This window comes from Hevea brasiliensis, chromosome 6, assembly GCF_030052815.1.
Source record: "Hevea brasiliensis isolate MT/VB/25A 57/8 chromosome 6, ASM3005281v1, whole genome shotgun sequence".
Taxonomy (NCBI): domain Eukaryota; kingdom Viridiplantae; phylum Streptophyta; class Magnoliopsida; order Malpighiales; family Euphorbiaceae; genus Hevea; species Hevea brasiliensis.
In genome coordinates, this window is record NC_079498.1 from 89571780 (window position 1) to 89595014 (window position 23235).

General features: G+C 32.0%; 1 non-coding gene across 1 annotated transcript; it reads right to left on the minus strand.

The window, feature by feature from the left end:
* Positions 1-7725: 7725 nt before the first annotated feature.
* LOC131181254 (small nucleolar RNA R71) lies at positions 7726-7829 on the minus strand. Its single transcript, XR_009149880.1, has one exon. It is a non-coding gene; the product is annotated as a small nucleolar RNA R71 (small nucleolar RNA).
* Between the last annotated feature and the right edge of the window lie 15406 nt (positions 7830-23235).

Genomic DNA, 23235 nt, shown 5'->3' on the forward strand with positions numbered 1-23235 from the left:
CAGACGATGAGCTTAGGTTTGGAGGCTGTTGCAAACTAGCATGTGATCAGAGAGAAGGCCCATCTCTTGAGACAAGAAATTATGAAAGCGGTTTAGGACGCAGCAGCCACCAAAGCCCAACTCTCAACGACTAATGATCATATTGTCAAGTTAGAAGATCGGGCTAAGTCTTACGAAGGAAGGATAGTCAAACTAAAGTGGGAAGTTGAAGATGCTCGGGTAAGCTGATCTATCGATCTTGCCGAATTTAATGAGAAGATCAAAGTGAAGGAAGAAAAGGCTTTAGCGAGAGAGGCCGATGCCTGTGTGAACGCCCATAGCGATCTTCTTATCGAACTGGTGAAGCGCTATCCTGGGGAGGACTTCACCTGGATGGAGGAGCTCGCCCCAGGGGTTAAGGATGAGAGTGAGGGAGAGCCTGAGAGAGAGGAAGGGGAAAATGTTGAGGTTGTAACTGAAGAGCAGGTTAAGGGAGACCCTCCTGCCAAATAATTTTGTATCTATTTTATCCTTTGAAATGAATGAAGTTGTTTTGTGACCAATCATGGATGAGATCGAAAAATATCAAACTAAGTCTGCATGAGTAAAGTTGAAAGTAGAACATAAAACATGGGATCAATTAAAACATAAACCCACTTAAAAGAGATCGGAAAATCATTGCTTATGAGCACGAGATCGGATGACTTTGTGACAATCGATTGAAACTTCGAAACTTTTGGAGTGATTTGTAAAATGGTAAAAAATTTGAAAAAATGGCTTGAAATTGGGTTATAATTGAAATAACTTACTAGAATCCAGACAATTATTTAGAGATCAGATGAAACATTAACCTAATCAAATATTTTGAGCAAAACACTTGGTCTTCGAAATTGATTAAAAATTTGGAACTTCAGACATGGAGAGATCGGAGGATATGACCCGATGTTTTGAAGATTGACCAAAACAGATCGAATAGACAGAGAGATCGGAAAACATGCATTTTACTCATGAGATCGAATGAACTCAGAATTTATCATTCATCGGAAGATGACTTTGAGGTCAATAATAGAGATCGAGTAAAACGTTCATAAAGGAGATCAGTCGAAAAGAGATCCTACGAGCTGTGACTTCGGAGATCGGCCAAAATATGCTGTCTACACACATATATATAATTTAGGATTAAGTATATTAATTTATATATATAAAGCAGGAAGCTACTTCCAATGGGCTAGCACGGGGCATTCTTTTTCATGACATTGCTACGTGACATTCACTATTGTATTGCCATATGGCATTTTCCATAAAAAAAATTTAGCTTACTAAGTAATTATCATCTTTCTATATTAATTTAATTCTCTTTTATTTTTCACAAGGGAGTAATCATTATCTTTCTATATTAATTTGATTCTCTTTTATTTTTCCCAAGGGCTAACGCGTGGCATTCTCCATGGTATTACCATACGACATTCTCATAAAAAGTTTACTTCACTTAGTAATTATTATCTTTTTATATTAATTTAATTCTCTTTTATTTTTCTTTTAAGTATTATTATTGTCATTATTATCTAATTTTATTTTTTTATAATTTAAATGATTATTTTCTTTAACAATTAATTATCAAAACTCAAAGTTTTTATAATTAAATTTGTCATTTACAAATTATTATATTACTTTTTTAATGAAAGATAAAAATTATATATATATATATATATATATATATATATTTATATATATATATATATATATATATATATATATATACATGCAGGTTTTTCTGATATTGCCAAAAAAATTATGAGATTATGCTAAGTGAAAATTTATTTATAAATATAATTTATTTAATTTCATTAAATTTTCTTTATTTTTTTATTAATTACTTATTTAATTGCTTTAAATTACAATTAAATTATTAATTCTCTAATTATGTATATATATAAGTTACAAATTATGTAATAGTAACCCTTTTGATACTATAATAAGTAGTCATTATTATAAAGTAAGATGTAATATATTAACATATATTAATTATATATATTTATATCTATATTATATGTAAATAAATTTTTACTATTTTCATTATAAAATCTCGGCTAAAAAGTTTGAGAGAAAAAAAAAGTAATAAAAATAAAGTATCATAATAATTAATAAAAAAAAATTATATATTAAAATTAAAAATATATATAAATTAAAATTATTAGTAGCCATGTGCATTATCACGGATAATTTTTTACTTATATAATATAATAATGCACTTATAATTAAGAATTACAAGATGATTTAATGTATTTATAACCAAAATTATTAAGAATATAATAATAATAATAATAATAATAATAATAATAATAATAATAATAATAATAATCATCATCATCATCATCTTAATTGCATATATATATATAATTATATCAAAAGTGTATAATATATCTAAAAAAATCATAGAAAAATATATGCGCAAAATCAGTTATCTTTTCCTGTTAAAAAAAAAAAAAGCTATCTAGTTAGTGAAATTCTTGTTCAATTTTTAGTAAGTACTAAAATTGAACCAAAACATTAAAACAAATTCGATTCAGTATAATTTTTGTTGGTTTGGTACCCTTTTTTTGATTCGATTTAGAACTCATGAGAACCATGCCCTACCTACAATTATTGGATACCAAAGCACTTGTGGAAATTGAATTTACATAATGAAAAGGAGAAAAAAAAAAGGAATTTGAAATTTTAGTTTCTTTTTACTTTGAGAAAATTGTTGTGCATCGCAAAAGAGTGCAAATTATAAAAAGACGAACAAGCATTACGTGGTTCACTATCTCAGTATATGGCTATATCCATAGACATACCATCTTTCATTATAATCAAATAAATCATCAATTACAAGCTCCAAACCATACTACTCATCACTAGTTATATCCAAGAGATTACTCACTATAAACTTCTTATAGTAAATATATTAGTTAGTTCTAGGGATGACAACAGGTAGGATTTTGTGGATACTCAATCCAACTGAACCTTAATAGGACGGGTTTAGATAGTATATAATCGGGTTTAAGTGAGTTCAGATTTGAAAAATAATACTCGTGACAAATTCGAGTTGGATTCGGGTTTTACATGTTAGACATCCGTTACCTAAACCTGTTTATATAAATAATTATTTAAATATTAAATATATTTTTATAATAATATTTATAAATTTTGACATATTTTATTTTATATAAAATGGAATTTAAATATTTTATGGACTTATTAAATTTTTAAAATACAAATTATTAATCAAAATAATTTTTATGTAGATTATTAATTAAAATATATAAAATTAAATGGGTTAGGGTTTTGTTGGATAATAATAATTAGGTTTCAGACGAGTTCGCATAGTTAAAAATAAATTTTAATCGGATTTGGGACGGGTTCAGGTTTTGAGAACATTATGAAAGAAAGATGCACCTAAGGGTGCAAAGTTTAGCAATTTAAAATTTTTCAATACCTAGGGTTTCATACATCATGCAAACCAATAAAGCTATTGAAAAACACATAATTTAGTCATAACAAATTATGTTTCAATTTCTAACAAGCCTAATTGCCATTAGGAAACAAAACTCCCAAATTTAACAAGTTAGGGTTTAGGGAAAAATTACCAAAGGCACAAAATCAAATCCTACCATCAATCTAGGGAGTGAAGACCACCAAGTGTTGGCCCTCTAGCTTGTCCATACAAGCAACTTGATCAAAGCACCTTGTTTCAAACAAGAACCCTTCTTACTCTTCCTTTACGGTTTGGCCAAGTGTGGAAGAAGATGAGGATTAGGTTTTTCTAGGTTTAATTGAATAGAAGTGATAAGAAACACTTTCTCAAGGTTTAATTCAAGAGTAACAACACTTGATTTCTCTTGAATTTTAAGCAAGAAAGGAAGAACAATTCTCTTAGTTACAGAGAGAAAGGTGGACGACAAATTTTGAAGAGAAGAAGAGATAGATATTTTCTCATGTTTATCATCTTTTATATTTTAATTTCCTTAATTAAAAATCAATTGACAAATGTCCACATTTGATTCAATAAGCAAATGTGTTTTCCAAATACAATTGGTCCATTTGTTAAGCTAATTTATTAATTAAAATTAATCAATCAATTTCTCTCCGTCTTTGACTAAGTCAAAGTTATCAAAATTTAACCAAGTCAAAATTGTCAAATTTTGACCAAGTCAAATTTTTAAATTAATCAAATTAATTTCCTTCCTTATGCTTGGTTAGTTAAGTTTATATTTAAATACTTTAAATATTAACTTGAATACTTCCATTAATAAATTTAGTTTCAAGTTATGCTACGGAGTTTGCAATCTAATTGCAAACTAAATATATTAATTTAATTAATTAATTAAACTATTTAATTAATTAATCAAATTAATTTTTCTTTGATCATATTGCTCTTATATGTGTGACTTACTAGATTCAATACTAATTGGCAATAAGAATAATATTAACTCTTTAGTATTATTGGAACTATCTCAAAATGAAATTCTTTTTTCATTTTATTTCTTATAAATCATGGTTGACATCTAGCATAATGTACCATGTCTATCCAATTAGTTATGAATTATTTCCTAATTCATGAACCTTGATCATACATGTAATGCACTAAAATCTCTCTGTTACAAAATTCTAATTTCGGCGAGAGTCATAGTTTATTTCAAACTCTTATACTTAGAATCGTATGTCCTTATTTTAATTTTAATTCTTGATTAATTAGACTTTCTAATCATAAACTCTTTTCTGACTAAATCTATCTGTCTTGGCCAGAAACTTGAATTATCAAGAATAATTTAAATGGATATAGGATTTTATCCCTATTTACTTAGGGTAACGGATTCCATCTTGACTAACACCTATCTCTATATATAATTAGTCGAAGCCAACATATACCCATATACTCACACATAGTATAAGCATGAAAGTAATATCAAACTCAAACTACCTATATACAAGATATCTGTGTTATCTCAGGTCAAGGGATTATATGCACTATTATGATCTATATAACATTGTATTGACAAGAATAAACTCCATGTGCAAGTCATATTTGTGTCACTAGTTCCGCTTATTTATCTTATAAGTGCCTGCTATATTTGTCATATGGCATGAGACTCACTATTCCATCCCATTAGTATCTCATACTAATTGATAAGTGCATAATTTATTAATTTTATTCCCATCACATTCAGTGTTTTTAGCGTGTTTTTATGTTTAATTCATTTAGTTAAAATATATTTATCATTTAGGCATATTTTTAGATAGTTGCGGAATAATTGTGTTAAATGGAGAAATTTTCAGCATTTGACCTTTGCTATATTTTTTAGGTGTTTCTAAAGTTATGGGTCTCCAAATTGAGTGCTGTTTAATCCATTGAAAAGCTAAGATAGAGCACTTCAAATGATAAAGAGGGACCAAAGCCCAAATCAATCTCCAAAGTTGACAAAATGAGCTATGGATCTATTGCAAAAGCCCAGACTTGATGTGTCACGACCAGTTTCGGTATTTATTTTGTATCTGGAGTTTCAGACGTCCAAATGAAGCAAGCCTAAGCCCAATTGAACCTTAAGAGCCACCTCTACAACTTCTATGAAGGGCTGGACGCGAGATGAGGCCATTTTAATTGTTAAAAATGGCAATGAAATCGTCACTATAGGCTAGACCGTCTGTCTGAACCAGTCTCGATTTTTGGGCCATAACTTGGGTTGTAGACCTCAGATTTAGGTTCATGAGTACCCGTTGGAAAGCTAAGAAATAGAGTTACAACTTTCCTAAAGAGGGCAGAGGCAGATTTGAAAGAAAGTCGCTAAAAATCTGCCTTGATTCCAAAAATTTGAATGCAGGCTGAAAATCTGCATCTTGAATTTCAAAACCTTTCCTAGTTTGGTTTGGTTCCTATCTTTGGGATTATTTTTTTTTTTAGTATAAATACATTTTTGGGCAGCAGCTGAGAGCATCCCAATTCAGACCTTCTTTCTCCATTGAAGACCTTCGTTATCCATTCTCTTTTTAGATTTCTTCTTTATTTTTCCTTTATTTTTCTGTAAGCCATGAACATGAGTGGCTAAGTTTTTAATTCAGTTCAAGGGATTCAAGTTCTTTTGCTTGATTTGTGAGACCAAGTTCTTAATTTAATTTATGTCTTTTTGAATATCTATTGTTTTCTGATTTAATTCTTTTTGATCTATTAAATGATTTGCTAAAAATGCCTGTTAGTTAATTATTTGATTTGATCAATTGCTAGTTCATCTTCATAATCCATAATTGTTGTGTAAGATTGAACATGAGTAGCAATTAGGTTTTATTGATTATGATCTAAGTTTTCGATAATAACCTAAGGAAACAATAGGGTGGATTAAATGATTTATGCTTCATAAATTATTATTCAGCTTAACCACTTCCTTTTCTCAAAGCAGTTGTTAATTTGATAAGGATTACTTAATACCAACTCAGTTAATATTTAGAGTCAATAAGAGTGCTGGACTCAAATTGATGAGTATAGAGAAGTCAGGGATTTACCTCGCTGTTTGGTAAATATACGCTAAGTATTCAATAAGATATAATTATATTTCTTTTATCTATGATCAAATCAATACATTGGAATGCGAATTACCTTGGACTGATGTTTGTTTAAATTGAGATTTTCATATTTAGTTTTTGAATTTATGATTTCTTTTGATTTTCTGTTACAACCCCCCCCCCCCTCCCCCCTAATCTTTGTTTCTTTCATTTTCTATTACACACAAGTGCATGAAATTTAATAATTCAGTCTCTAGGGTTCGACCTGGATTTACCACTTGCTGCAGAAAATATTTCATTACTAGTAATTTCAGTTAATTTAATTTCTGGTAGATTCGACAGCCATCAAGAATTTTGGCACCGTTGCTGGGGACTGAAGTTTATTGGAATTCGTGTTTTTAGTGTTAGGGTATTTTGTTATTAACTTTGTTTTGTGGAGTGTTGTTGTTTTCAGGTTTTCGAAAAAAAAAATTTACAGTGTTACTATTCATTAAGAATTTTGGTTGAATTTGGAGGGCGGCCCATGCCTATTTTGAAGGAAACGACGCTCTGATCAAGACCAATAAATCCATAGAATTTTTTGGCCCCACCCTCTTGAGGCCAAATTCGATTGTTTTCTAGGGTTTTGAGGCATTTTTCTATTTTTACTTTGATTTCTTTTTGTTTATGACAAGAATTTCTCAATCTGGTGAGTTGATCTTTGATCCAGAAGTAGAAAAAAGAGCTAAACGGTTGAGAAAATTGGCTAAGCAAGCTAGGCAGATTCTGAATACATCTGAAGGAGTCCAATCTCCAAAAGAGCTAAGTTCGGATTCGGATTCAGAGTTAAGTTCCAAAAACGAAACCATGGCTGCTAGGACTTTGAAAGAGTTAGCTGCTCCTGATCTAAACCAACAGCCTTTGTGTATTCAATACCCTGCTTTAAATGTTGCTTTTGAGTTGAAATCTGGACTAATCCATTTGTTGCCTAAGTTTCATGGTCTTGCATGTGAGGATCCACATAAGCATCTAAAGGAATTTCATGTTGTGTGTTCCAACATGAAACCTCAAGGAGTTTCAGAGGATCAAATCAAGCTTCGAGCTTTTCCCTTCTCACTAGAAGGCACAGCTAAGGATTGGTTGTATTACCTTCCTTCTGGATCTGTAAACTCATGGAATGGAATGAAGCAAATATTTTTGGAGAAGTATTTTCCTGCTTCCCGTGCTTCCAATATAAGAAAAGAAATTTATGGCATCCGGCAGTACAATGGAGAGAGTTTGTGTGAGTATTGGAGATTTAAGAAACTATGTGCAAGCTGTCCCCATCATCAAATAAGTGAGTAGCTTTTGATTCAGTATTTCTATGAAGGACTTCTACTAATGGACCGCAGTATGATAGATGCTGCTAGTGGAGGAGCTTTGGTTGATAAGACACCAGAAGAGGCAAGGAGGCTGATTGCTAACATGGCAGCAAACTCTCAGTAGTTTGGAATGAGAATGGATCACACACCTAAGAAAGTTAATGAGGTAAGTACAACTAACCTTGAGAAACAGATTTCTGATTTAACTTCTTTGATGAGGCAATTGGCTGTAGGGAAAATGCAAACTATTAAGGTATGTGGGATTTGTTCAGGTTCGGGTTATGCTACTGACATGTGTCCTGCATTACAAGAGGATGAATCAATGCAACATGTTAATGCAATAGGAAATTATGGACAGCCATAAAATAGGTATGATCCATTTTCCAATACTTATAATCCAGGATGGCGAGATCATCCTAATCTGAGTTATGGGAATCAACCGGTGCAAAACCGATACCATCAGCAGAGACCACAAGTGAATCAACCACCTCCACCTCCACCTCCAGCTCCCTCAAATCAAGGCATTTCACTTGATGAAATTTGTAAGGCTTTGGCTAACAATACACAACAGTTTCAACAGGAGACCAGAAATAGCATTCAAAACATAGAGAGGCAAATTGGTTAGTTAGCCTCATCTGTGAGTAAGCTGGAAGCTCAAGGTTCTAGAAAGCTCCCATCACAAACAGTCATGAATCCTAGAGAAAATGCAAGTGTGATACTATTGTGAAGTGGGAAAGAAGTTGATAATCAGACTCCACATGAGCCAATAAAAAAGAATAAGCAAGGAGCAAAAGAGTCTGAAGTTCCTAAAGTTGAGGTAAATACTGAACCTAAACTGAATAAGGTTAATAATTCTGTTCTTCCTCCATTCCCATGCAGGTTGGCTAAAAATAAGAAAGAAGAACAAGAGTTAGAAATTTTGGAGACTTTTAGAAAGGTGGAGGTGAATATACCTTCACTTGATGCGATCAAACAAGTTCCTAGGTATGCTAAATTCCTCAAGGAGTTATACACTACAAAGCGCAAGTTGAGGAATAATGAGAAGATCAGTGTGGGGGAAAATGTGTAATTCAGCAAAAATTACCCCCTGAGTGTAAGGATCCAGGTTCGTTTTCTATTCCTTGCAGAATAGGTGATTCTAAATTTGAATATGCAATGGCAGATTTAGGAGCATCTATTAATGTTATGTCAATTTCAGTTTTTCAAACTTTAAATTTGGGTCCTTTGAAAGAAACCAGTGTCATTATTCAATTAGCTAATCGTTCTAATGCTTACCCATTGGAAGTAGTTGAGGATGTGTTGGTGCAGGTTGGAGGATTGATTTTTCCTACAGATTTTTACATTCTGGATATGGAGGATGATAGTGCTCTCTCATCAAATTCTGCTTTGATTTTGTTTGGAAGACCTTTCCTAAAAACTGCCAAGACAAAAATTGATGTGGATGAGGGTACCTTAACTATGGAGTTCGATGGAGAGACTGTCAAATTTAATATCTTTGATGTCATGAAGTATCCTGCTGATGATCATTTTGTCTTTTCTATTAATGTTGTTGATACATTTGTGCAGGATGTCTTTGAGGATGAGTTAGAAAGAAAATTACAATTGCAGGAATTAGAAGAAATTCAACTTAAGGCTTATGAGAATTCTAGTATCTATAAAGAAAGGACAAAGGCATTCCATGACAAAATAAGGAAGCAGTTTGTGATTGGACAAAAAGTTTTATTGTATAATTCCAAATTGAAGCTGATGCCTAGTAAGTTGTGTTCTTGTTGGATTGGACCCTTTGTTGTTATTAATGTGTTTCCTTATGGTGTAGTTGAAATTCAAAGTTTAGGAACTAACAAAGTGTTCAAGGTCAATGGTCATGAACTCAAGCCATTTTATGAGGGGTTTCAGGAGAATTCAGTGGATTAAGGAGCTTTGCCATGTCGAGCTAACGATGATAAACAAAAGTGCTTCTTAGGAGGCAACCCATGGGTGGCTTGTTAGCCACAATCAGATTTGTTTTCTTTTCCTTATTTTATTTTATTTTCTAGCATATTTTTTTTCTTTTCTTTTGCATTTGGGCTTTACATTGGGGACAATGTAAGTTTTAAGTGTGGGGGAGGAGAAATTTGTTGCTACAATCTTTTTAATTGTTAAGAAAAAAAATAAAAATAAAATAAAATTTGTTCTCATAAGCTGGACTCATGTTTCTATATTAACTTTCGGAGAGAAGTGCTTTGTCCTTGAAATGACTTTTCTATTTTAGATTGAATTTTTAAAATTTTAGGTAAGGTAATAGTAACTTTAATGATGTATTTTTCCCTCTTCTCCATACCATAGAGCAATTTTTTTCCTGTATAAATCATTTAGGCTTGATTTAATGGTGAAATGATTAGTTATGTGTGATTTAAACTAGTGTCATGCATATTTCAGAATTTTGTTTAATCTATCAGGGCACTTTATAATATGTAGATGCATAAATTGGGGGAAATAAAAGGTTGAACTTGAAAATTACTCCGCTATTTTAGTTAAGCAAACTAACCAGGGGTCTTCATGAACCCCATGTTGATTCTCAGGCCAAAAGCTAGCTAGGATATGAGCAAGGTACTTTTCTAAAGGTGACGGTTGAAATAAAAAAAAAAAAAAGTAACTGTGACAAGAGAGAAGTACCAATTTCAAATATATATATATATATATATATATATATATATATATATATATATATATATATATATATATATATATATATATATATAAAGGCATTTCTATCTCCCCTAAGATTTGCAAAGAGCTATAATGGTTGTGTCTTGATAAATTAGCCTTGTGTTTTGGTGTGTATGGACTTAATTTTATGGAACTTTAATTGTGTGAGCTTAATTGATTTCAAGCCTTTTGTTTTGTGTTGGAAAATTATTGATATATTGGTATGGTGTTGATGGAATTTATTATGATGGTTATTACCTTACTGGCCTCTTCTTTCAAACTTTTAATCTTTTGTTTGAAAATGTTATGATAGGGTGAAGTTAAGAAACTTCTAAGTGGAGTTGATTGAGAGTTTAAATCATGCATGAGGACAAGCATGGAATAAGTATGGGGAAATTTGATAAGTGCATAATTTATTAATTTTATTCCCATCACATTTAGTGTTTTTAGTGTGTTTTTATGTTTAATTCAGTTAGTTAAAATATATTTATCATTTAGGCATATTTTTATATAGTTGCGGAATAATTGTATTAAATGGAGAAATTTTCAGCATTTGACATTTGCTATATTTTTCAGGCGTTTCTAAAGTTGAGGGTCTCCAAATTGAGTGCTGTTTAATCCATTGAAAAGCTAAGATAGAGCACTTCAAATGATAAAGAGGGACCAAAGCCCAAATAAGTATCCAAGGTTGATAAAATGAGCTATGGATCTATTGCAAAAGCATAGACTTTATGTGTCACAACCAGTTTTGGTACTTACTTTGTATCTAGAGTTTTAGACGTCCAAATGAAGCAAGCCCAAGCCCAATTGAACCTTAAGAGCCACCTCTACAACATCTATGAAGGGCTAGATGCGAGATGAGGCCATTTTAATTGTCAAAAATGGTAATGAATTCGTCACTATGGACTGGACCATCTGTCTGAACCAGTCCTGGTTTTTGGGCCATAACTTGGGCTGTAGACCTTGGATTTGGGTCCATAAGTACCCGTTGGAAAGCTAAGAAATAGAGCTACAACTTTCCTGAAGAGGGCAGAGGCAGATTCGGAATGAAAGTCACTGAAAATCTGCCTTGATTCCAGAAACGTGAATGCAGGCTAAAAATCTGCATCTTGAATTTCAAAAACTTTCCTAGTTTGGTTTGGTTCCTATCTTCAGGATTAGGTTTTTTTTAGTATAAATATGTCTTTGGACAGTAGCTAAGAGCATCCCAATTCAGACCTTCTTTCTCCATAGAAGACCTTCATTCTCCATTCTTTTTTTAGATTTTTTTTTATTTTTCCTTTATTTTTTTGTAAGCCATGAACATTAGTGGCTAAGTTTTTAATTCAGTTCAAGGGATTCAAGTTCTTTTGCTTGATTTGTGAGACCAGGTTCTTAATTTAATTTATGTCTTTTTGAATATCTATTGTTTTCTGATTTAATTATTTTTGATCTGTTGAATGATTTGCTAAAAAGGCCTATTAGTTAATTGTTTGATTTGATCAATTGCTAGTTCATCTTCATAATCCGTAATTGTTGTGTAAGATTGAACATGAGTAGCAATTAGGTTTTATTGATTATGATCCAAGTTTTCGATAATAACCTAAGGAAACACTAGGGTGGATTAAATGATTTACGCTTCATAAATTGTTGTTCAGCTTAACTACTTCCTTTTCTTAAAGCAGTTATTAATTTGATGAGGATTGCTTAATACCAACTCAGTTAATAATTAGAGTCAATAAGAGTGTTGGGCTCGAATTGATGAGTATAGGGAAGTCAGGGGTTTACCTCGCTATTTGGTAAATCTACGTTAAGTATTCAATAAGATATAATTGTATTTCTTTTGTCTATGATCAAATCAATGCATTGGAATACGAATTACCTTGGACCGAAGTTTGTTTAAATTGAGATTTTCATATTTAGTTCTTGAATTTCTGATTTCTTCTGATTTTGTGTTACAAACCCTCCCCCCACCCCCCACCCCCCAATCTTTGTTTCTTTCGTTTTCTATTACACACAAGTGCACGAAATTTAATAATTCAGTCTCTAGGGTTTAACCTGGATTTACCACTTGCTGCAGAAAATATTTCATTACTGGTAATTTCAGTTAATTTAATTTTTGGTGGATTCGACAACCATCACTAATCCATGAAAACAAACAAAGGTGACAATCATTCCAGATAAGTCATGCCCAATGAGATATCCTTAAATTTATAATACTTATACTAGAATGTTCTGTTACTTATATTCTTAATAACTTAAGAATATAATATCTAACAAGATATTAAAGGATATTTTCAATAAAATTTGAACCATTTAAATTCAAAAGAAAAGGATATTTACCATTAAAAGGAAATAAATCTTCACAAGATACAATACATGATATACTTTAGGGCATACTACTAACAATCTTTCACTTGCACTAAAGCCAATCATTACAAAATCTTAGACCCATCTTCTCAAGATGTCGATCTAGCTGGTTTTGTGCCATGGTCTTGGTGAATGGATCAGCTAGTTTATCAACTGATGCTATTTTCTATATGACTATATTGCCTCTCATTACTATTTCTTTGATAATGTGGTAGAGTCTTTCTATATGTTTAGATTTTTTGTGAGACCGGCATTCTTTTGCTTAAATAACAGCACAATTATTGTCATAATATAAAGGAGTTGGTGACACATTCAAAGGAACCACTCCAAGTTCTGTAACGAATTTTATTTTCCAAACAACTTCTTTTGCAACATTAGATGCAGTAATATACTTGGCCTCTATAGTGGAATCTGTAGTTGTTGTCTACTTGAAACTTTTCCAGCTAACTGCACCTTCATTACAAATACATATAAAACCTGAGATAAACTTTATATCATCCATGTCTAATTAAAAAATCAGAATTTGTAAATCCATTCAGTTATAAATGACCTCTTCCATATATTAAGAGTAAATCCTTAATTCTTCTCAAGTACTTAAGGATATTCTTGACAGTAGTCCAGTGCTCCAAACCTGAATTAGATTGAAACCTGCTAGTCAAACTAACAGCATAAGTGATATTCGGCCTTGTACAAAACATTGTATACAAAAGACTTTCAATTGTCGAAGCATATGGAATTTTTGCCATCTGTCTTTCTTCAGGTGTTTTTGGAGATATTTCTTTGGAAAGATGGATACCATGCCTTACAGGTAACAATCCTCTCTTGGAATCAAGCATGTTAGACCTCTTTAACATATAAGCATGGGGATAAACCTATCATTCTTTTTGATCTATCTCTATAGATATGAATTCCTAGAATATAGGTTGCTTCCCCTAAGTCTTTCATGGAGAAAGTATTAGACAACCAGATTTTTACAGTAGTTAGCATACCGACATCATTACCCATCAATAATATGTCATCCACATACAAGACAAGGAAAGTGAGTGCACTCCCACTAACCTTCTTGCACACACATAGCTCATCTTTATTCTCGATAAAACCAAAAGATTTAATGGCTTTATCAAAATAGATGTTCTAACTCCTCGAAACTTGTTGTAAACCATAAATAGATCTTTTAAGCTTGCATACCTTAGAATGATCTTGGGATTCAAAACCCCTAGATTGTTTCATGAAAATGTTTTTCTTAATGTATCCATTGAGGAAAGCATTTTTGAAATCCATTTGCCAAATTTCATTATCATAGTATGCTGCTATTGCCAATAAAATCCTAATAGATTTCAGCATAGCTACAAGTGACTCTTCATAATCAATCCCTTACCTTTGGTGAAACCCTTTCACTATTAGCCTTGCTTTGTAGGTCTCTAACTTTCCATCAGAGCCAATTTTGTGATTGAAGACTCATTTATTCCCTATTGGTGCAATACCTTCAAGTGAGTCTACAAAATCCCAAACTTGATTCTTATACATGAAATCCATTTTAGATTTCATGGCTTCAATCCATTTTAAAGAGTCTATATCTGATATAGCTTCTTTATAGGTTATAGGATCATCAACATGATCAATTTCTTCATGACTAAATAACTCTTGTTCATTTTCATAAAGAAATCCATATCTCTTCGAAGGACGAGATATTCTAGTTGATCTTCGAGGAATTGTTGTGGATACATTATCAATAGGTGTAGGCTCATTGGGTGGATCAATATCCATTTTATCTGTTTGTTGGTCAGAATTCTCTAATTCTAATTCTATCTGCCTTCCTTTGCCACCTTCTTAAACAAACTCTATTTCAAGAAAAATAGCATCTCTACTTATCACAACTTTTTGTAATGAAGGAAGAAAGAAATAATATCTAAAACTATCTTTTGGATACCAAACAAACCGTCCCTTCTTTAATTTTGTTTCTAATTTATCAATCTTTAGCTTTTTAATATAAGTTGGACAACCCCAAATCTTAAAATATTTAAGACTTGGTTATTTGCCATACTATATCTCATATGGAGTGGAAGAGACTGATTTGGAAGGGATTCGATTAAGAAGGTATAAAGCTGTTTCTAATGTAAATCCCTATAAGGAGATTAAAAGGTCAGTATAGCTCATCATACTTCGTACCATATTTAACAAAGTACGATTTTCCCCTTTCAGATACACCATTTAGTTATGGAGTTCCTGGTGGAGTTAATTGAGAAACAATGCCCTGTTCTTTCAAAAACTCATTAAATTCAGTACTCAAATATTTACCTCCTCGATTTGATCTTAGAGTTTTAATACTTTTTCTTATTTATTTCTCTACTTTAGATTTGAATTCTTTGAACTTTTCAAAGGATTCATATTTGTATTTTATCAAATACAAATACCCATACCTTTATTTATCATCAGTAAATGTAATGAAGTAGTGATAACCACCTCTTGACATTTCTTTAAATGAGCTATATACATCACTATATACTAGCTCCAAAATATCTTCGGCCCTTAACCTTATCTAACAGAAGGTGATCAACTCATTTTGCCTTAAAGGCAGGATTTACAAGTTGGAGTAGGTTCAGAACCTAACAAAGATAAAACCCCCATTTTTTTCAATTTTATAATCCTATCTTATACAATATAACCCAATCTTAAGTGCCAAAGATGTTTTGGACTTGATTTGGTTTCAATGATGGCATTAAACTCTATTTGATTGCTTGGATTTGTTTTGTTATTATTATCCAAATAATAAAGACTATCTTGTAAATAACCCATGCCAATAATTTTATTTCTAAAATAAATATTGCAAACATCATCTATGAATTGAAATTCATATCCATTATTAGTCAAACTAGATACAAAAATGATGTTTTTAAAAGCATCAGGTACATATAATACATGATCCAAATACAAAACATGTTCCTTTAGATGCAATGAGTTAGACCCTATGGCTAAGGCTGCAACAGTTGCTCCATTGCTAATCCGAAGTCTAATAGCTTATACATCCAAGCACTTACTGCTTGCTAGTTCCTGCATATCAAAACATATGTGAGAACTTACACCAGCATCTAAAACCCAAGCTGCAGATAAACTATGAGTATTATCTAAGTCTAAATAACAAGATATGGACATACCTTCTGAAGGTTTATCCTTCTTGTCTTTCAAAGTCGCCAAATACTCTGGGCAATTTCTTTTCCAATGCCCTTCCTTGTGACAATGAAAACACTTTTCCTTATCAGCCATAACTTTAGTCTTCTTTTTCTTGGATTGGTTTTTGGCTATCCTGCCAGATGGACCAGGAACAAAAGGTTTCTTCTTGTTGTTACTGTTCTTCTTCTTGGACTTTCCAGAAGAAGAAGAAGCAACCAAAACAACCTCATTTCCCTTGTTGTCAAACATATTCTTTTGGGCAATAACCAGCAAGTTTAACAAACTAGCTAAAGTGCATTCCTGTTTAGTCATATAGAAATTTGTGATGAAAGATCCAAATGACTCAGGAAGGTATTGTAGGATCAAATCCGTCTATAATGTGAAGTGCATTATAAAATCAAGAGCCTCAAGCTGCTCTATCAACCTGATCATCTTGTGTACATGGGCTCCCACATCCATGCTCTCTGTCATTCTCATCCTAAACAGTTGCTTAGATATCTCACATCTAACATTTCTACTGTGTTCACCATATAACTCTTGTAGGTGGTTGAGGATTTCAGATGCAAATTGCATCTTTTCATATTGCTTCTGTAACTCACTTGTTATAGAAGCCAACATTTAATACCTAGCTCACATTTCATGTTTTTTCCATCTATCCAAAGTGTCTTGTTCCTCTTGTGCGGCCCCTCCTGGTCAAGGACCAGGAACTTTAGAATCTAGAACATATTCAATACACTCTAAATTTTGGACAATCTTCAGATTCCTCAATTAATCAAAGAAATTTGGCCTAGTGAGCCTATTGTTATTAAGAATGCTAGCTAAGATGTTGGATGGTTTTGTGGTCATTTTATCAGATTAACTGAAAAAAAATAACAAGTTTCAATTAGTATATTGTATCATATAACTTATCAAAATGATTATGGTCTTTTAATTAAATTGGTCATTCTACTAATTTGGTGAATCCTACACTTCCAAAGTAGGAAATAGAAATCCTAGTTGAGATGGATTTTTAATGGATAATTGATTTCTTATAAATTGTTAATCATCCTCAAGTACATCTATTCTTGGATTCATAACAACACATAAGTGAGTAACTTTTTACTCATCACATTTCATGTAAGGTTCAATCAATTATTTGGCCCCAATGTTCAAAACCTTAGGTACATCCATTCTTAGTTTATTTTGTATTAGTTAAGTTAACCCCACAGTTGTCCCTTGTAGCAACCCAAGAGGGGGGGTGAATCGGGTGTTAATTAAAAATTTTGAAGGAAAGGTGGAGATATTTAAGAGAGAGTACACATAGAAAAAGAAAAGAAGATGGAACACAGAAATTTTATAGAGGTTCGGCTATCCCAAGTCCACATCCTCTCCTCAAAGCCCTCTTTGAGAGTTAACTCTATTAAAATTCTTCTTTGGGTGAAGAATAAACCCCTTACAACCACCACAAGAGCAAACCCTTACTCTTTTACAAATCCCTTTGCACTCAAAAGCTATTTAAAGCTCTATTACACTCAAGTGACAATTAATGTTTACAATAACCTTGAATGAACTCTCTAAACTAAGAAATTACAGCTCAAACATCAAGCTCTCAATAATCAATTATGGTAGCTCAGGTTCTAGAGAGAAAGAAGGGGAAAAAATCTTTTGACACAATAAATTCTTAAAGAAAATGGTTATTATATACCCTCCAGTCATAAATGACATCTTTTTATAGTTTTGGCAAGAAATTGATTGTTGGGGGTGCATTAAATGTAAATATAGCCTTTCAACCACCAAAAGCTCTGTTTTATCAAGTTTTAGAAACCCAAGCTTGGCTGCCGAAGTTATTTACTTTGGCTGCTTAAGGTTGGAGCGCTAAAAAACATCATTTAAAAGGTAAACTTTGGCTGCCGAAGTTCCCACCTTCGGCTGCCACAGTGCTGTCCAGACAAAATGGGTTTAAACACTTAAAAACTATCATTTGAGGAGTGAACTTCGGCTATTAAAGTTGCCACTTTTGGCTGTTGAAGTACTCTCTGGACAAAAGGCACAAAAAGGGCACTTAGGATTCAAAAACTCAAAACTTTTTGACCTGAACTCAAATTTTCTATCTATTTGAATCACTTGAAAGCTAATTTGATAAACTATTTAATGAAAATACTTTCAAAAACAAATTTTCATTTCTCAAAATTAAAAAATTTCACTTTAGTTCTCCTTGGTCAAGAAAAAGTTAAAGATAGAGATACTAAGAAGTTTAGAGATTCATAAATTCATAACTTTTTAACCTGAAATCTGATTTTTTATCCATTTAAACCATTGGAAAGCTAATTTGATAAAATTTTCAATGAAAATACTTTCAAAAACAAATTTTCATTTATCAAAAGTAAAAATTTCACTTTAGTCCTCCTTGGTCAAAAAAAAGTTAAAGATAACTTATATTAAGAAGTTTAGAGATTTACAAATTCGTAACTTTTTGACCTGAACTCTGATTTTTTATCTATTTAAACAATTTGAAAGCTAATTTGATAAACTTTTCAATAAAAACACTTTCAAAAACAAATTTGCATTTTTCAAAAATGAAAATTTTTAGTCCCCCTTGGTCAAGAAAAGTTAAAGATAGAGACACAAAAAAATTTAGAGTAACCTAGACTTGAGCCAACATAACTAATTAAATGAGATTCACAAGATATAAAAAATAAATAAAGATTACATTAAAGGATCTCATAAATATTTGCTTCCTCATCTTGCTCTTCCTTAACCTTGATTTGAAGTAATTTGGCAATTTTGAATCTAGGGCCTACAAACTCAACACAAACACTTCCAAGGTAGACTAGTAGTATACTAATTGTTTATTATCATCAAAACATGGATTAAGACCCCTAGGTCTAACAATCTCCCCCCTTTTGATGATGACAAATAATTAGTGGATGAAGAAAAGTAAGCATAAATGAAGTGTGTGTGCATGTGTGTGTGTTTCCTTAATGTACTCTCCCTTTCAAAAATAATTTATGCCTCAATAATTAGAATTTTGAGAGCATATAAGAGAGGTTTTGACTCAATGAATATAATGCCATAATGCCATAATGTCATGAGTCCTAGATGAATGATGATACAAAGATATAATAAGATAAAATAATACAATAGATTAGAAAGCATCATATAAATATACGAAAAATATGTATCCCACTAAAAAGCATGTATACCATGTATATATATCATGTATAAAGCCTAGAATATAGAATTATGCATTCACTATCTATATATCTCTCCCTTTTGGCATCATCAAAAATATACTTCAAAATATATATCTCCCCCTTTTACATTGTAGGATCAAGTGCTTACCATTGTACCAAAAGCTTAAACTTAGCATCATCAAAATACAATTTAAAGGGAAAGATGTACAAAAAATATGATCAGAAGTAATCTTAAGAACATTAAGGAATGCCTAAGAGCTGTGACAATAGTGTGAAGGATCATAAGGCACATATAGGTAGTAGTATCATATCAAGCTATTTAAAAAAAAAAAAATTACTTCAATATGTCTGCTAATAAAAGGCAAGCTTCATACTCATCAAAGGACAATTTTCATGAATAGACAATAACATGATATAAGAATACTTATATGTGTACCTCATCAACAGTACAAGTGCTATAGATTAACTTTACCAAAATAAGGTTTAATACCCTCTTTTTGCATGTAACCACAATATAAGTGCAACGGTTTCTTTCATGCCAAAAAGAACATAGGTATTGATTTCATAGAATTTATAGTTTTTAAAAAAAATGTCAAAGAGTCATGTCTCTTGACAAGTTTCCACAAAACAGACAGTGTTTTCATATGAACAGTAAATCATGTGAACAGTAAATCACAAATATATATGATGTTCATGTGATAAATCACAAATATATATATATGCAACATCATAAAGCAAGCATAGTTATGAACCAATAAGTGAAAAGAAATCTTTGCATATCATAAAGCAAGCATAGGTATGAACCAATAAGTGAAAAGAAATCTAACTCACACCACTTAAATTAGGCAAATTTTCAACATTGGACTTCAGAATCCATATTGACACAATCATATATATAAATATACATATAGCAGCCAAACAAATAACATTGAGCTAACTCAGATCAATTAACATTGTATAACATCAAGATTAATTGCAGAGAGATAAAAGAGAGATAGGCTGCTGAAATGTTAAAGAAAGGGAGTTTAGGGGTTTAAGGAAGTCAGGTTTGGCTGCCAAAATCAAGGTTTTTAGCTGCCACTTTAGCTACTGCCCAATTTAAAAAAAAAAATTAAAGGTTTGGCAGTCGAAATAAGGACTTTTGGCTGCCTAAAGTGCTTCTGTTGAAATTTTAAAATCACACTTTTAAGAGAATACCAACTATAAAAATCTTTTCTTTTTAAGTAGATGAAACTTCTATAAAAACTTTAAAGAACATTAAAACATCAAAAATACAACAATTGAACAAGAATTTTCAAAAAGCATACACACATTCAATTATCACAATTTCAAGCATCAAAGTTATCAAGCATACCTAATTCTCTCTTAATGAAATTAAATCTATCTTCACATAAAGGTTTTGTTAATATATCAACTAATTGGTGATCAGTATCAATAAACTCAAGAACAACATAACCATTTAATACATGATCCCGTATAAAATGATGTCTAATATCTATATGCTTGGTTCTAGAATATTATATGGGGTTCTTGGTCAGATTGATTGCACTTATGTTATCACTTCTAATAGGAATATAATCAAGAGACACTTTAAAGTTCCTTAATTATTATTTAATCCAAAGAATTTAGCTACAACAAAGACCTGTAGCCACATGTTCAGCTTTAGCTGTGGAAAGTGCAACCGAGTTTTGTTTCTTGCTATACCAAGAAACTAAAAAGTGTCCTAGGAGTTGACAAGTACCTAAGGTACTTTTCCTATCAAGGATGCTTCCGGTAAAGTCAGCATCTGAGTAGGAACACAAATCAAAAGATGCATTTCTAGGATACTATGGACCCAAATGTGATGTACCATTCAAGTATTTTAGAATGCATTTAACAGCATGCAAATGAGACTCTTAGGACATTATTAAAAATGTGCACATAAACATACGGAGAACATGATATCCGGTCTACCGATCATATCTCTATAGAGCTTTTCATCAACTGGTTTTCCTTTTTCATCCTTATCAAGTTTAGTGTTTGTGCTCATTGGAGTTCTACTTGGCTTGCTATTCTCCATCCCATATCTCTTTATCAATTCTTTGGTATACTTGGCTTGGTTGATGAAGATGCCATCCTAGCTTGCTTGATTTGAAGCCCAAGGAAGAACTTGAGTTCTCCCATCATGCTCATCTCAAACTCACTCTTCATGGTGCTAGCAAACTCTTCACACAAACACTCATTAGTAGCACCAAATATAAAATCATCAACATATATTTGCACTATAAGGATGTCATTTTAATGATTTTTAACAAAAAGAGTTGTATCAATTTTTTCTTTTGAAAAACCATTTTGTAAAAGAAAGTTACTAAGCCTTTCATACCAAGCTCTAGGAGCTTATTTCAAACCATACAAGGCTTTAGTCAATTTAAAAATATAATTTCGAAACTCATGATTTTCAAACCCAGGAGGTTGCTCAACATATACCTCCTCATGAATAAAACCATTTAAAAAAGCACTTTTAACATCCATTTGAAATAGTTTAAAGTTCATGTATGATGCATATGTAAGCAAAATTCTAGTGGCTTCTAATCTAGCTACAGGGGCAAAGGTTTCATCATAGTCAATGCCCTCCTCTTAGTTATAGCCTTTGGCTACTAACCTAGCCTTATTCCTAGTTATGTTTCCATCTTCATCTAACTTATTTCTAAACACCCATTTGAAGCTTATGGATGGATGATCCTTCGGCCAAGGAACTAATGTTCAAACCTTATTCCTTTCAAATTGATTGAGTTCTTCTTGCATTGCAAGCACCCAACCCTCATCATTAAGAGCCTCATCTATGCTCTTAGGTTCTATTTGAGAAATGAATGCAAGGTTATTTTATATATTTCTAAGAGAGGATCTAGTTGTTACCCCTTTTGATGTATCACCAATGATTAAATTCTTAGGATGATCCTTCTTAAAGGTCCATTGTTTAGGTAGATCTTGTTGAACTTCTTGATGAGGAGCTAGTTGAACTTGTTGCTCTTGAAGCTCAAATTCATCATCTCCCAAATCCTTCAAGGAATCTTCCTTGAGTTGATCTTGATTTTCACTGGATTAAGGATCTTCAAGAGTCAACTCATCAAAATTACCTACAACATCATCATCATAAGAAATATCATTTATAGGATCAAAGGGGTTAGCTTCATCAAATACAACATGCATTGACTCTTCAACAACTAAAGTTCTCTTATTGAAGGCTCTATATGCTTTACTAGATATTGGGTACCCCAAGAAGATACATTCATTGGTTTTGGAGTCAAATTTATCTAGATTATCTTTAGTATTCAAAATGAAGCATTTATAACCAAACCTACTTTAGGTTTTTTGCCATTCCATAGCTCATAAGGTGTTTTCTTTAAAAAAAGGTCTAATCAAAACTCTATTTGAAATATAACAAGCCGTATTAATGGCTTTCACCCAAAAATAAGTAGGAAAGTTATATTTATTTAACATAGCCCTCCCCATAACTAAAAAATTCCTATTTTTTTTTTCAATAACATTATTTTGCTGGGGAGTCCTAGGAGAAGAAAAGTTATGAGTGATCCCTAGTGAGTTACAAAACTTTTCAAATCTCTCATTTTTAAATTTTCTACCATGATCACTCCTAGTAGAAGAATTTTGAAAACTTTTTTCATTTTGAACCCTTTTTGAAAATCTCTTAAAAATGTCAAAACATTCATCCTTATGAGCAAGAAATGCAACCCAAGTATACCTAGACTAGTCATTAACAATCATAAAAGCATAATATACACCACCTAAGCTGGCTACTCTAGCAATACCAAATAAATCCATATGCAATAATTGAAGAGGTCTAGAAGTGGTACCTTATGAATAGATTTAAAAGAGCTCTTGACTTGCCTACCCTTTTGGCATGCATCACACACCTTGTCCTTTTGAAACTTGATCTTTGGTAGCCCATCAACTAGCTTGTCCTTGTTCAAGTTTGCAAGAAGGTCCATGCTAGCATGTGC